The sequence below is a fragment of the Temnothorax curvispinosus genome, unplaced genomic scaffold (assembly GCF_003070985.1).
Source record: "Temnothorax curvispinosus isolate PA1 unplaced genomic scaffold, ASM307098v1 QBEX01007069.1, whole genome shotgun sequence".
NCBI classification, from domain to species: domain Eukaryota; kingdom Metazoa; phylum Arthropoda; class Insecta; order Hymenoptera; family Formicidae; genus Temnothorax; species Temnothorax curvispinosus.
Genome location: NW_020216849.1, coordinates 1,087 through 9,420, shown reverse-complemented (window position 1 = coordinate 9,420; position 8,334 = coordinate 1,087). Strand labels below are relative to the sequence as shown.

Here is an 8,334-nt window from a genome sequence, read left to right as displayed (position 1 = left end):
ATTGGTCAAATTACGGCTAAATTACAAGCAACAACAAAAGGATATTGGATAAAAATAAAAACACTTTATTAAATAAACAATACACATGGGTAACATTTCGACCATACTTATTATAATTAGTCTTCTTCGGAACGGATTACTATGAATATAAAAGAAGAAGATAAATATTAAAACATGATAATGTTTAAGTTAACATACTAAAACATTAAACATTAGTCTACTAGACTAAAACATTAAACAATTTCCTAATAATATAAACAAAATAAACAATAATCTAATTGAATCTCAAATATAAAAACGCCGGAATAATCAAATGAAACCATGACAAAATAAATTTTATATTTATATTGAGAGGTGATAAAATCTCTTCTGTCAGGAAGAGAATGTAAACAATTATTAACAGGGGTATTCTGATTTAAAATATCTTTAAAATAGATATTTTTTAGGAATTTTTTGTAGGGAAACAAAGAAAGTGAATAACGTTAAACTTTGCATGTTCTCTTCACCTTATTTTAAAATTTTATTTTTATTTAAGTAACAAAAATGCTCTTCTTTTCTGTTATATCCTGGTCACTATAAATGACAGACGGTGTAAATAATTCTAGTTGTTCTAGGTATCTGAAACACAAAAAGCTAAAATTTTCTTATTTTGCAGAAGTGTGGCTATTGTCTGAACGAGAATTAAATCAATATTTCTATTCTGTGTGTGTAAAAACGGCTTTTTTTATTAAAAATATTATAACTTTTTTCAAAATTTTATTAGTATTTTATTAAAAGAAAAAACTAATAAACAATGTTTATTCTAGTTCAGACGATAGCCATCACTTATTTTGAATAAGAAAGTTTTTGGTTTTTACATTTCTGATATTTATTAGAACAGCTGGAATCATTTACTTCATCTCTTATTTACGTCTTTTAGTGATCAAGATATAACATAGATAAGAAGAATATTTTTCTTACTTAAAAAATAAAAATATATTCTTAAAATAAGATTAAAAGAACATGCAAAGTTGAACGTTATTCGGTTTCTTCGTTCACCTAATTAAAAATTCCTGAAAAATACCTATTTTTAAAGACCTTCTCCGGCTCCAGTCGTGATCAACTTGTATTCATGCTTAAAAAGAAAAATTTATTTTACTAAAGTTATGTTATATACAAAATATTACATATAACAACTAAAAAATAAGAAGTTAACTTCACGCGTGAGAACTCATGCGGCGTTGCCAAGTAATAACTGACGCCTCTCCTCTTCTGTCATTCCTGAACCGAGCGAAAAATTCATCAAATCGCGTACTTTACACAAGTAATTCTCGAAAACGCGTACCGCAAGGGTATTGACACTTATCGCATATTATTTCTATTTTTATGTATTAAAAATTATATACTAAAATAAAAATTATATACTAGTTTTTCAAAAACATTTAGAGAAAACTTTTTTCATAATTCATTATGTCTGTATTACAATAGCTCGGAATAGGAATTCCATGTTAAAAGTTGAAACTTTGAAGCTCAATATCTCGATTTTTAATACCGTAAGAGGAATTATTAAGGTTGAAAAAAATATGTAAATATAGTATATAAAAAATATTATTAGGCTACTATAAAATCCAAGCTTAGACCGTAAATTGTTTATTTAATATTGATTAATAATATTTTTGATAAAAAGGCTGCCTAGAAAAATTGGTTTAGTTTTAGTTCAGACGATAGCCACATACTTCTTCTGAATAAGAAAATTTTAGCTTTTTGCGTTTCAGATACCTATAGAACAGCTAGAATTATTTACACCGTCTGTCATTTATACCTTCTAGTGACCAAAATACCTATAATATAATAGAAAGGAAAAGCATTTCTGTTACTTAAAAAATAAAAATAAAATTTTAAAATAAGGTGAAGTAAACATGCAAAGTTTAACGTTATTCACTTTCTTCGTTTCCCTATAAAAAATTCCTGCAAAATATATATTTTAAAGATCTTTTAAATCAAAATACCCCCGTTAATAATTTTTTACATTTTCTTCCTGACGGAAGAGATTTTACCACTTCTCAATATAAATATAAATTTATCTTGCTATGGTTTCATTCGATTATTCCGGCGTTTTTATATTTGTGATTTAAATAGATTATTGTTTATTTTGTTTATATTATTAGATAATTGTTTAATGTTTTAGTCTAGACTAATGTTTAATGTTTTAGTATATTAAATGAACATTAATTATCATGTTTCTTGATATTTATCTTCTTCTTTCGTAATAATCCGAAGAAGACTAACTATAGTCGAAACATTAACCGTGTGCATTATTTGTATAATAAATTGTTTTTATTTTAATCCAATATCCCTCTTTTGGTGCTTGTGATTTGAAAAATTTAATAAGAGTAAAAAGAACACTATAAACTACCTTTTTTTCTTGATAGTTAATATTTTACTATTATTATGCATTTAAATATTAAATTTATATATTATGCCAAAGTTAATGTTTTTAATATGACTTTTTTTCTAGATAAAAAAACATATTGGCCAGAACGGGAATTTCTATACATTCCATTTACGAATTTTTGTTTTTATGTTTATAAATGTTTATTTAATTAATTAATTTTATGTTTAATTTTAACGGTACAAAAACTACGGAAGTACATGATTATACGCGATTTTATGTTTAATAAAATTTATTTATTAATTTGCAATTTTTTTGTAAATATAATTGCAATATTTATAAATATAACAATTAAAACTCGTAAATATAAACATAAATGTAACATAGCGCATCGTCGATTTGCCAACTCGAGACTCGGCACTCGGTGAGACATGAGAGGCGATACCCGAAATGCGTGGCCTCTACAGCTCAAGAGAGAAGGAAACAGCAGATCGTATGTCTGCCCTTCTCTCCCCGCACGAAGCTTGCCGAGTGCCGAGCGTACACTGACAGAGGAGGGGCTTGCGCGACCAGCACATCCCCTCCATCTGAGTAGTTCGGACACGAACCATAGCACGGATACGAACATTACGAACCCATGTATCGTTACCCGAGATCTCTCTGATCGTTACCGAGCGTAACGCCGTAGTTAACGTCCACTTTCTCAGAGGGCAGATTAGGACAGGCGTCCCCCGAAGCGGGATGGCCGCTCTCAGGTTTCTCTCTGTCCGTATCATCGACATATAGTATGGACTGCGCGAAGGTATAGAAAAATGTGACCGGTCGGAAAGAAAGAGATAGCGACCGGTAGAGGTCAAGTTCTGTCTTTTTCTACTCAGTAGCGTGGTAACGGGCGTTTGCACCCAAGGGTCAACAATTTATTTTACATTTTTTTTAATTTTTTGCGTTACGATTTGATTCAGTGTTATATTTGTTCCATTAACGATTATTCTCATTATTTATATACTTTAAAGAGCATTTGGATACTGTTTTATACAATTTCGGAAAATAGTATAATACGCGGATATATAGTAATACAATCAAATAAATAGTAATACACAAGAATTTCTGTGCATAACCTTTTGCTTCCTCATAGAGAAAGCTGTTTTCATGAAAAAAAATTTTGCACATTTTTTGTCAAATATTGTAATATATTTTGCATTATAACCATTTCACATAACACATGTTACAAGTCAATATAAACATTATATTATATACTATATAAAAATAACAAAAATGTTACATTTAATTTTGAGAAGTTTTATTGATTTTTAAATAAAACAGTTTTGTTACATTTTGATCTTATTCTAAGCTGCTCTCGTTGTTCTAAGTTGGATGTTCCTTCGTGGTGTAATCGAACTTTAAAAAACTTTTTTATAATTTGAACAAGTAGTTTTAAACGGTGATCATCTCCGCAGTTTCCCTTATTCTCAAACACAGTGGGTGGAATATATTCAAGAGTACTTGTTATCAAGACGTTGAAAATGTTTTTGGTTTGAAAAACGTTGTGCGTTCTAAAACGTTCTTCTGCTATTAGACATGTTTGTATTAAATCAGCCGAAGCTTTCATTAATCTACCTTGACATTTCTTAGTCTGTGCGGAGAAACATTTTTCAGACTTGAGCAATTTTAAGCAATCCACATTTAACATCCGCAATTCGCATTACACATTTAACAGACTTACTTAGACTCTTAGCTATAAAACCTGCTATGTACGCGATAATGTGATTAATACGTTTTATTAACATTTATAAATACTAAGGGTATATAATAGTCATGATCCAAAGAAGTGCTTGAAGAAACCCTAAGAGTTTTACTGATTTTATGCATGTCAACAATATCATTATCATGAGTTTTAGGAGCCGGCTTATCAAGAACTTTGAGAGTTTGTAATAAACAAGTGCTATCTTGAAGTAGACAATTTGCATTTATCTGAGCCTTTGATTTGCGCATAAACCAATAACCACTTGAATGCAGACTCAAACTGCTCGGCGGTCGAGTTGTTGTTGTGTCCACCGCGAGATAAGCTTTTTCTCGCATTGATGACTCAAAAAGTTCTTCCCATGTGAGATCAGTTAGTCGAATCTTTTTTTTAGCAATAATTTCAGCCAGTGGTGGTTCTTGTTTCCGCCTATAAAACATTATACATACATATTTACAAAATTATATATTATTTAACTCTAATACTACATAAACAAAAATATATAAAAACTTAAAATAAAAAACATAATATACTTACTTATTTGATGTGGCCAACTTTTCAATACTTGATCGCAATGTTGGTTCATTGGTTGAGATATTACTGGTTTGTATGGAAGAAAATTCTGTCGTGTTCGGAATATTTATTGGAGCACTCCAAGATTTATAGTTAGTTTACTCCCTGGTTTCAGAAACCTTCTTCCTTCGACTAGTCCATAACAAAAACATTCAGTGTCAAAATGTCTCGAACAAATGGTTGTTGCTTTTCCTGGGACTTCTTCCGATTTTCCGATAATATCTAGCCATTGTTATCGATCGATAGAGTTTGACGGAAATTTACAATCAAAAAATAACCCAAAATTCACAAAAGTGTCACATGCGTGATACATAACCCAATCCAATAATTGTTTAATCTAATAATCTAATAGTATTTGTAATTATTACTCACCGATGAAACGACAAATCTTGCGATTTGTTTGATCTCTTTTTGCAGATGAAACACGTGAACACCATACTTAAAGAATATTTTTTTCAGAATTAATGTACATATGACGTTGATTGACGATAAACACACTCTTTATAAAACAAAGAAACGGGTTCATTGTCTTTACAATACGTTCCGTACATCCTCTGAGTGGGGATAAAAGCGATCAATAGAAGCATTAGAAAAAGAGAACAATTGACCTCTACCTCGTTCCCTCTTTGTCTAATTCTCCGGACACTTTTTGAAGGCTTTTGTAAGGATCGCGCAGTCCATACTATATGTCGATGATCCGTAATAAATCTCGGGTTATGTGTAAACCGAGATTTGATACGGATTTGATATAAATATAGTACTTGGTACGCGTACCAAACGGTCGGTGTATCTAAACTAAACTAGTATTATCTATACCGCGATGTACGTGATCGAAGATTTAGATATTGATGTATTTATTATATTTTTATTAGCAGACATAACTTAAGAATGCAAACATTCGCCATTTCTTATAAGAAATAAATTATAATTGTTTTTATTTATTGTTTGTTCAATTTTACTTAATTAACCTTTCACTTTAAACTTTCGTTTAAATTTAACTTGCCTCCCCCCCTTCCTGTTACCTGACTAGGGCTGAATAGGGCTCGCGAAAAAACGTGTAATAACACCCCTGATATCACTAGCTACAGATATATATTGTACATTTTATTAGCCCTGCGTAATGCGAGAAAAAAATTGAGAACAAAATTGAGTTTACAACGCGATGTGAGAAGATTTAAATTCACACGCGACACTATATGCGGAAATATGAGAATAAACCATATTACATCTTGTAGAAGTACGGGAGTGCGTCGCAGCGAGGCTGCCGGTGTTGATCGGCTCAGGCGTGACGTTGGACAACGTGGACAATTACGCGGACGCGGCGGATGCGTTGATCGTGGGATCGCACTTGAAGACGGCCGGCCGGTGGGAGAACACACTTGACCCGGCGAGAGTCCGTGCCTTCGTCGGGCATTTAAAAAATCAACAATAACGACTGCAATAACATGACTGTATAATCGACGAGTGGGAGAAACCGAAACGAGCAGTCAGCCATCTAAAAGGAACGGGCAGCTGTTCGACCAGCTGAGCGAATTCCCACCTTCGATCAACTACGTTGCCATCAGGACTGAACACTGTATCTGCAAAGCAAGTGGTCTTCGGGCCCTGAGAACCGTAGAACCATACAATGCGAAGACAATATCAATTTAAGACGATATTTGAAATCCATTACCTTTCTACATATATTAATAGAATATATATTGATTAGAATCTTGGAGAACGTAAACGATCAAGTCTAACAACTTGCATACAAGACTTTGAGAAATTGTGAAGATTCATAAGAAGATTAAGGATCGCGTATTAAAAAAAGAACACCCAAATATTTAAACTACTCATTCCAAATTTCAAGTTTTATCAATCTGCTTGTATGTGTATGTGGATCTTGCATTGTACAAATGCGAGATGTTCTCATAACAGTTTAGTTCCGAAAAAAAAAACAATGATTCTCAGAGTGAGTGAGTCATTCTCTATTATTGGTTACAAGAATATTACGTGTACCTACACTGTGAAAGATTATGCACAATGATAACAAAAACATATTATTTATTTAATAAATTGAAATTTTTCTTAAATATTGAGAATTATGTAACAAAAGACAGAAACAATAAAAATGATAGAGAGTCATATTTGTTAGTAACAATTTTAAAATAGGATATTAATTATATATCCATATAATTCTATTAATAGAAATAAATACATTCTTGTTTTATTTTTATGATTTTAACACATTTGTGAAATGCGATATAGTTGTTTTATAATTAACATAAAAGAGAAACATATATCATATTGTGTCAACTTCATATTACATGTGTTATAATCGCAATAGAATTCGTAGAAATAATTTTAATGAAAGTTATCTACAAAAGAGATTTGAAATTTCTTTCGTACTTAATTGTTTGCTTAGGTCGGCTTAGGATATGTGCTCCAATAATAAATCTGTTCATTGATAACGACCATATCTTGCAAAATCGAAAGCTCCACACATCCGAATGTAAGAAAGGTATGTGATAAATATAACAATCAGTGGAATTTACGGGAAAATTAAAAATGCAAAGGGAAGACATCAGGCCAAGAGGTAAAAAGGAATATTTACAAGTTTAACGTGATTTTAAGAATCCAAGGACGTTAAGAAGACATATGAAAGAGCTATAATTTATTTTAAATTTTAAAACTTAAAACTTGTTATTTTTAGAAAGATATAAGAATTTGTATAAGAATATTACAAATAATATTGAACATTGATTTCCGACTTTTATCTAAAAATAAACAATAAAAATGTTTTTTGCAATACACGAACACAATAATTGCAAAATTTGTGAGAAAAGAAGAGGAGAAATGAGATTAAAACTTTCTGTGAAAGTAATTAATTACATTACAAAATAAATTCGCAGCAACTTCTCGAACAAATTTATAATTCAACGCTCAACATATACGAGATATTATCAAAATAATTTGAAAGAATTTGTTAGAAAAATTTGAAAACTGTTGAAATATTTAGCAAAATTATCATGTCAGAAATATAAGAAACGTATGCATATTAGATATAAATGTAAAATACAACTTTGTCGTCAAATTCTAAATCAAGATGAAATAACGCAGATGACGATTAAATAAGATGAGAAGATACTTCTTATTGTTTCGAATCTAAAAACAATTAGAATCGGCATTTCTGGAGGAAAAAATCATTATTTTAACGGAACGTATCGACCGCGCGGATCCATATCCAGCACCTTCGTCAAATACACCCCTGTCGTCGCTCTACGGGACACCCCACTACGCCGACATTATCTTTCCTCCCGTACGTTACACTCGCCCTCGCAGTATCCGCGTCCCTCCCCCGTCACTGTTCCACGGTAATTCCCCTTCCGCCTCGTTCCCCTGTTTTATCGAGATCTCACTCTCGCGTCCTTTCATGCGGTCAACTCGTTTCTGTCTCACTCCGTCACGTCTAACTCCCTCTCTTCTCTCCTCTACCATCTCGTGGGAAATTCTTCCCTTCCATCTCGCTATCCTCATCGCCAACCGCCTTTCACCCCCACACAACCTCTCGTCATTGGACTTGGGTCGCCTAGCCAGCCAGCCAGCCAACAGCCGAGATCAGCTGACGGCAAGCAGTTGCTACCACGGCTCCTCAAACGTGAAACTGTTC

At 32.0% G+C, this 8,334-nt stretch overlaps 1 long non-coding RNA gene across 1 annotated transcript; it reads right to left on the bottom strand.

Annotated features, from left to right (window-relative positions):
- Positions 1–4,133: 4,133 nt before the first annotated feature.
- LOC112456661 lies at positions 4,134–6,005 on the bottom strand. The gene is made up of 4 exons (XR_003040999.1): positions 5,912–6,005; positions 5,058–5,123; positions 4,650–4,817; positions 4,134–4,541 (listed from the first exon to the last, which is right to left on the bottom strand). It is a non-coding gene; the product is annotated as an uncharacterized LOC112456661 (long non-coding RNA).
- Positions 6,006–8,334: the final 2,329 nt, after the last annotated feature.